Genomic DNA, 8707 nt, shown 5'->3' with positions numbered 1-8707 from the left:
AGGGTCCAGGGTCATCCCATAATTGCAGATTCCTCTAAGCCCACAAGAATTCCTAGCCCAAATTACTTATCTAAACATTTTCTCACAAGCAAGAAGACAATTAAAACATTTCTCAGCTCAAGTTGCTTATCTGATTAATATTTTCTCCATGGGAAAAGGGTAATAAATAAAGTATTCCTTAACCCAGGCTGTTTACTTAACTGACACTCACTCTCAGGCAGAAGGGGGTCTTGGCTCCTAGCATCTCCTCCTTTCTAACAATTTTTAAAGAGACTGGTCTGAGAAAGCAGACATTTGCAAATCTCATTGATAAATGAGCGGGCATGAACCAGAGGGGGTTACATAGCTGGGGTTACATAATAAGACCCTGGGCCAAAAAGAGTTACAAGAGGCTGATTAATCAGTGATGAAATAAAGCATTTGCCTGACTTTCTACCTCAATTTTTGACTTTGTACCTCAAGTCCAGAAACAAGTCACTTCTGTGACAGGGAAATGTAAACACTGATAATATAGTAAATAACACTAGGTGTATAGACATTAGACATTTCCACTTAGAGACAAATGATATAAATGAAAAAAATATAGATGTAAGATTGACTTCAGAATAACCTGGAGAAGCTGAGGTAGAAGAAAGCAGATGGGACTCTGCTTTCTTTCTTTAGACATAAACACCAGGAGAAATCAAAATACTTGCTTCTCGTAATATTATTTTCTATCATTTATTATTTTAAATGTTCAATAAGAGTACAAGTTAAATTTATTATGGTTAATCTAATCAGCTTTTGAAAGCATGTCGTGTACATGCTTTAAATAAAAATACTGCCTCTGATTTAAAGGTTCTTAAACCGGTTGAAAAAAGTCAATCTTAATACTATTCAGTATGTTGTAAACTTAAGAACAAAACCAGTTGATAATGTTTATGATTATACACAGGACTTAAACTGAACTGATTGTCCCTCTCCATGAACATAATTTAATATATCTAAGATTAATAAGTGTGTTTATAAATAGCCTCAGGCATCTTTTCTTCTATCTTTCTAAGACTGTATATATAGATGCAACATATGCATCTCATGGAATAAAAATACATGCAATTACTTAATCTATGAAATCAGTTGAAGGAAATACTCAAAACAACCAATAGAAAAACACTGAACACTAAACCTACTGGGTATTTTTCTAAAGGAACATTCATGTTTGTAAAATACAACATTTCGTCTTTGCTTTTAAAACATGAAAGGCAGCCAAATAAACATTTTACTTTATTGCTGACAAAATCTGTACAAGTATGTCATATGTGAGATATGGATTAATAATATTAATTAATAACATTAATATTATTATATTATATGTAATATATAATACATTATATATTATATATAATCAGGGTTAGGGCATACATATAATATATGATAATATAGTATATAATATAATTAATATATAATATATAAATATATTATATATTATTACATTTTATATTATATACAATATTATTATATAATATTAATATTATTGATATTATCAATATTATTAATCCAACCTGCTGTTGGATGATTATTGTTCATTATTTTATCTTATGAATGTGCATACACATATATAAATGTATAGATTGGTTAATAGTCTTCAGTCTTGGTGCTAAAACCCCACTTCCTTCCCAACATCTTCAATTCACTATAAAGAAGCAACTGCAAAAGATGAAATTATATTTTAAGTATTGCTTTCCAGATCTCACCTAGGTAAATTCTAATGGTGATAATGCTTCAGCAAAGAAAACAGACTAATATTTGTATATAAGCCTATTTGAGAGTATAGAGAGGGGAGAATGAAACTGAGAGATTTAAAAATACTGTATCTTTTCTTGGAACAAGTGAGGTGAATCCCCATGTTGTGACTTAGTATGGCTCATGTTTTCTACTTGAAAACAACTCTAGATGCTCTGGATATATATATAATTTATGCCATATGTATATTATATATAACACATATATTACATATATTAATACATATATTACATACATATATATTACATATGTGTTACATATATTACATACATATATATTATATATTACATACACATATTACATACATATATATATTAATGTATAAATATAGAGAGCTACCACCCAATACTAACAAGGCTTGATCCTACTTAGGTCCTGAGATCATGCAAGACTGAGTGCATTCAGACCAAAAGAACATGGAGATGTGTGGTGAGTGAGGTGGACAGGATTGAAGAGAAGTTGGAGGTAGGAAAACATATGATCAATATCGTGCTTGTGAACATTTTTCTGACTGAAAAAAAAGAAAGTAGAGAATTTCTGCTAGTAAAATAGATGGACCTAACCTAGGCCAATCTTTCTTCTGAAGACAGCTAAAGAATCTGTACAAAGTAAAAACATCGGTTTCTTTTTTCTTTTTTTTTCTTTCTTTTTTCTTTCTTTTTTTTTTTTTTTCTTTTTGGTTTTTCGAGACAGAGTTTCTCTGTGTAGCCCTGGCTGTCCTGTAACTCACTCTGTAGACCATCGAACTCAGAAATCCCCCTGCCTCTGCCTCCTGAGTGCTGGGATTAAAGGCGTGTGCCATCAATTATTGATCATTATTGGTTATCAATTAGTATTGATGATTATTGATTACCATTTATTGATTATTGATCAGCATTAATTATTGATCGTTATTCCATCCCCTGCCTCTGCCTCCCAAGTGCTGGAATTAAAGGCGGGTGCCATCAATTATCGATCATTATTGGTTATCAATTAGTATTGATAATTATTGATTAACATTTATTGGTTATCGATTAGTATTGATTATTGATAGTTATTACATCACCATCATCCATCTGCCTCTGCCTCCCAAAACATCAGTTTTAAAGCACTGTATTGGTAAAAAAATCTGTCAAGAGACACAAGTGAAAGCTGAAGCTGGAAACTCAGGATTTCTAAAATTACAGCCAATTTTTTCTCTACGGCTGCTTGCTGCTTATTTAAGTCTGGTTCCTGTTACTGTTATAAACACTTGACCAAAACAACTTAGGGAGCAAAGAGTTGACTTTAGCCTACAGTTTACAGTCCGTCATCTATCAATGACTAGAGAAGAGCTCAAGGCAGGAACCCAGAGGCAGGAGCTAAAGCAGAGCTCATGGAAGGATGCTGCTTACTGGTTTGTTCCCTACTTCTGTTCAGCCAGACTCCTTATACAACCTCCTGTGGACCTGGTTCTTCTCCAACAGTTAGCAAGGAAGAAAATGTCTCATAGACATGTCCATTTGCTAGAGACTAGTAGAAACCTTCCCACGGATATTTGCTTGAGGAAGTGCAGCCTCCGACAGTTCATTAAGTGCAGCTTGCTGCCTGTTCCTGATAACGGAACAGCTGTGTACCAGAAAGAAAAACCACAGGACGTTCCTCCAGGTGGTTGTCATCAATATGAGAAAAGACCACAGGATGTCTCCCCAGATGGATGAAGATAGTAAGATCAGGGGGTTCTGCCTATTTTATATGGGTGGTGACATAGTCTCTTCCAGGTAAAGGTGAGGTAGCCAGGTGGATTCTGGGAATGTATGGCTGACTTTGATATGCTCCTTTTTCCTTGTATTGTCCTCCCTCCCCATTTCCTTGTTAGGAACTGTTTGAGTTGAGAGTTACTTTCGCATTAAAATCAGACCCTGACAAGTCTCTGTTTGCTTGGTCTCGCTTCTTTCTCTTGCCCATGTTCCTTTTCAGGTGAGATCCCCCTCGATCCCCAAGAATAACTAATACCCGCGGGTCTGGTCAGCCATTGTCCAATTCAATAGAGGCTGTTTTTTTCAATCATGAGTCCGTCTTCTAAGGTGCATCGAGTTGACAACCAAGAAAAGCAATCGCACCATGGCCAGAGGACGCTGTCAAGAAAGCTCAGCAACACTGGGACACCGAGGACAGGAGTAATAAAGAGCCTCAGCCTGCCAGACACTAGACAATTCTCCATACTGGATACATCCAGGTAAAAACCCAGCTAGTACTAATAAATCATTGGGCATGGTGGTATATACTCCAACACTCAGAATACAGAAATAGGAGGATTTCAGGTTTGAGGACAGCCTTGGCTTCAAGTTTCAGTCAAGTCTGAATTACATAGTTAAATTCCTGTCTAAAAACCAAAACTTCCCCGAAAACCCAAAATAAGAACAAAACCCCCCAGAAGCAAACTCAAATACAAAGATATGTAAGAGATGATGTATCAGTGCTACTGGCAATCCAAGTAGTAACATTCTAAAGAAATGTCTTGCTTTAGAATGTGTTACTATGGTTGGACAGTGGTGGCGCATGCCTTTAATCCCAGCATTTGGGAGGCAGAGGCAGGGGGATGATGGTGATGGAATAATGATCAATAATCATGCCGATCAATAATAAATACCAATCAATGACCAATAATCAACAGTAGTCAATAACCAAAAGTGATCGATTATCATGGTAATCAATAATCGATAATCAGCATTCAGTGCTAATCAATAATCGATTCTAATCAATAGCTAATAACAATCAATAATTGATGGCACACACCATGAATCCCAGCACTTGGGAGGCAGAGAGTCAGGGGATCACAGTGATGGAATAACGATCAATAATCAATGCCGATCTATAATCAATAACCAATAAACAGTAATCAATAATCATCAATACTAATTGATAACCAATAATGATCAATAATTGATGGCACATGCCTTTAATCCCAGCACTTGGGAGGAAGAGGCAGGCAGATTTCTGAGTTCCAGGCCAGCCTGGTCTACAGAGTGAGTTCCAGGACAACCAGGGCTACACAGAGAAACCCTGTCTCAAAAAAGAATCAATAATAATAATAATAATAATAATAATAATAATAATAATAATAAATCCAAGAAAAAAAGAATGTTTTACTATTTTAGTTTACTAAAAAATTAAACATATGCCCTCCTAAGCACTAGGTACAGCATTCTTTATCATAAACACTAGAGGCCACGATTGTTCAGCCACTGTCTTTTTTATTTTGAAAGTTTTGATAGAGGTATATCTCGAAGACACAAAATGATCCAGCACTCAACATTTCTGACTGTTACATGGGCTCCTCAGTTTCTGTTTTGAGGCATCTGACATTGTAGGTATCTACAACCAGAAAATTAATTTTGGGGGGAGCCAAAATATCAATAAACTACTTAAATTGAAAAAAAAAAGTTTTGGTTTTCTAATCATGGTTTTTCAAATCATGTTCTATGAATGCACAGAAGCAAATATACATGGCTATGGTGTGAATATAAAATAATAATAAAATAAATAATAAATATAAAATTTCTCACCCAGGTTCACGTGTTAAACCAGCTGAATGTACTGTTGTGGGAGGATGTGTGGTGTCAGTGGAAGAGGCAGGAACATGAATTTCAAGGTCTTCTGGCCTCCCTGGTTCTCTGTCTGTCAACTTCTCCAGAATGTGGCCTCAACTCACAGTATGATCTGCCCCTGTGACTATGGACTGATCTTTTGCAAAATCTTTGGCCAAAATAAATCCATTCTTGTTGCGGCCTGTACTCTGCCTCATCGCTTTGGGGCTAAGTGCTCTGGTCAAGAGAGAGAGTGGGGCTCTTGGGGCAGGAGACGAAAAGAATGGAAACAAGACAGAGGTTTTGATCAAGTCTCAAGTCTCTCTCTTATCAAGTCTCTTTTATTGAAGGGAATTCTGAGGTATTTATACGCTTTTGCCACGTGCCTTGTAGGTGTTGATATGACGTAAGCCTTACAGGCGTCTATAGCATGGATATCACGTGCGCCTTACAGGAATATATGGCCTGGATAGCACGTGGACAGCACGTGAACTGCATGCTTTGTAGGCGTGACTACCATGTGCACCTTTTAGCTGGGGGCAGTAAACAGCAACACAAAATATGTGGGATATCAGAGTGTGTTTCAGCTGTTGTAGGCTATTGAAAACCAAATCTCTTATCAGGGTATATGGTTCCAGATGGCTGCAAAGATAATCTAGCCGCTTTCTGCTAAAAGTCGGCTCCCAACACATTCTTAGGTATTGGGTAACACCCCAAAAATAATCTGATGCACTACTCACCAAAATTCTGATAAAATCACTGCAAATTTATTTTGTAAGTTCTTAAACTTTTAAATGAAGTACATTCCTGATATAGGTAGATTTAAACTGTTTACAGTAAGCTAAGTAACTGATAACAATTGCAGAACAAAATGTGAAAATCTTCAAGTGAAACCTCACAAAACCTAGGCTTAACCAATAAAATGTATTTGTGAAACAAACCCAGAGAGCTCAAGGGAAGACAGACTGTGCAAGTCAGAGGGCACATAAGCATAACAAGTTGCTAACATTGGCTATCTCAAAGACAGGGCAATCCACATTGCTACATTCTACACTGCAAAAAGTATCATGTTAAACCAAGATTATGTGCCGGCTTTGCAATGAAAATATCTTATTCACAATATGTAGAAAGATAAGAGATAACAAACGTCAATAGAAACAGTGAATTCTGTAGTGTTAGTTGATTTTAAGATTAAGTTAATATAAATTACAAGAATATTTTTATATACTTTAGCCCTTAATTGAAGTTAAAATTTAAATAAGAATGGGAAGGAAATGAAACTGCTAGTTATTCAGAACATCAATATATAGATGCTGGTAGGTGCTGGGAGATTCTTGTTAATTAAAATTACTTAGAAGCTAGATTCTTTGTCAGTGGTAATCAAATAACAAAATCTATTTAAAAGAAACCAACTGTTCTGTAGATTGAAATATAAAAAAAAAAAATCTTAGAAATAAGCTTCCATTTATGGAATAAAATAAAAGTACTCACAACAAGGAATAGACTGAATTAGTCCAAGCTGTGGGAAGGTCACAAGAAGAGAAATCCCTGGAAGATCACTTTGGTTTGAATGTTTGGTAGTTTGGTCAGCCCAAGCCACCACTTTTTTTCTCTCTACTAAATTTTCAACATCTTTGAAGTCAGAATCAAAAGCAGCATTTGACAGGCCAGTTTCTTTCAATCTCCAATACTGTTTTTTTAGGGCTGGAAGCAAAGCATTCAATAAACTACAAACAAGATGACAAGAAAAGAGAGATCTCTGTTATAAACACATTATTATAGTTCTTTGGTACAACAGGCAAAGTATTACAGTATCATTAAAATGATTTCCTATGTAACTTTACTTGGCAGTTTCTCTAAGCCTGCACCAAATCTATGTGAGGCCAAACTGTCCTTTTTTAAAACTCTATGTTCACTCTCTCCCTTAATACCCATTAAAATATTAATATTAGTTTTATCACAGTTCAAATTGTTTTGTAGGAAATGTTCTACAGGTGGTCCTGGTAGTTTCTATGTGATCCTGCGAGTCTATACCCAGCTGGAACCCTGTCATCATCTAAGCCCACAGCCTCTATAGCTTCTTCACAGTCCATGAAGTTAGACTTACAACAGTTGCATCATTATCAAATGTGGATATTTTGGTATATGACATATACACTACAGTATAGTAGCTACACAGAGATAGAAGGTGAGTGTGGGAAAGGCCTGGGGAACTGAGGAGGGGAGGACAGCACCAGCTCATAGATTTATAGATCTCTGAACTTTTGGCAACTGTACTGTTCTGGGGAGTAAGATTACTAGGTCTGAATGTGCAATGAAAGCTTTACTTTTGATGTTCAGAGTATTCCCATAGTTTTAAGATTGGAAGTGACAAGTGTTTCACTATATTTAAAGTGTGCATTTAAGCCACAGACAGACATATGTAGATTGCCTACTTTCTTGGGAAAGTCTGAAATTGTCATCTGTCAGACACCGAGCTCAGGCGTAGGCCTGGGGGATTAAAGAAAGACTCAGACTCACTCATTCACTGTGAGAGAATGCCAATGCCTTTACTGAGCAGGTTCAGTATATACACCAAGCCAGGGAAGGAAAACCACAAACTCAGGGAAAAACAGGAACTCAACTAGGGGGCAATAGGTTGTCAAGTATAAATTCCCTTCCTGGGGCATCATCCTGCAACAGGATGTTTTGTTTTTTTGTTTTTGTTTTTTTGTTGTTGTTGTTTTGGGTTTTTTTCCTGTTTTTTGTTTTGTTTTGGTTTTTTGAGACAGGGTTTCTCTGTGTAGCCCTGGCTGTCCCGGAACTCACTCTGTAGACCAGGCTGGCCTCGAACTCAGAAATCCACCTGCCTCTGCCTCCTAAGTGCTGCTATTAAAGGTGTGTGCCATCAATTATTGATCATTATTGGTTATCAATTAGTATTGATAATTATTAATTACCATTTATTGATTGGTATTGATTATTGAAAGTTATTCCATTGCCATCATCCCCCTGCCTCTGCCTCTCAAGTGCTGGGAAGGATGTTTTGTTCTTAGAAAAATGGCAGAATGTTACTTAGCAGACAGCAGCAAATGGAGAGTCTCAGCCAGGGCACGGCAGCCCTTGGGGTCTTACAGAGATGGATGAGCCAGAACTGCAGTCAAGGACAGTTTAGACTAAAGGCTTTTTGTTTTTTTTTTTTTTTTGGTTTTTTGTTTGTTTGTTTGTTTTTGTTTTTGTTTTTTTTTTTTTTGTTTTTTTGTTTTTTTGTAAAGGAAAGACTGAACAAATAAGGCTTCCACCAATGCCATTAAAATACAAAAAGAAAGAAAATGTAGCTTTTAATTTCTTAATTTTTATACCTGAAACAAAATAAATATGACAATGCCTTTTTTTGT

The sequence above is a fragment of the Arvicanthis niloticus genome, chromosome Y, assembly GCF_011762505.2.
Source record: "Arvicanthis niloticus isolate mArvNil1 chromosome Y, mArvNil1.pat.X, whole genome shotgun sequence".
NCBI classification, from domain to species: Eukaryota; Metazoa; Chordata; class Mammalia; order Rodentia; family Muridae; genus Arvicanthis; species Arvicanthis niloticus.
Note: the sequence above shows the minus strand (reverse complement) of the source record.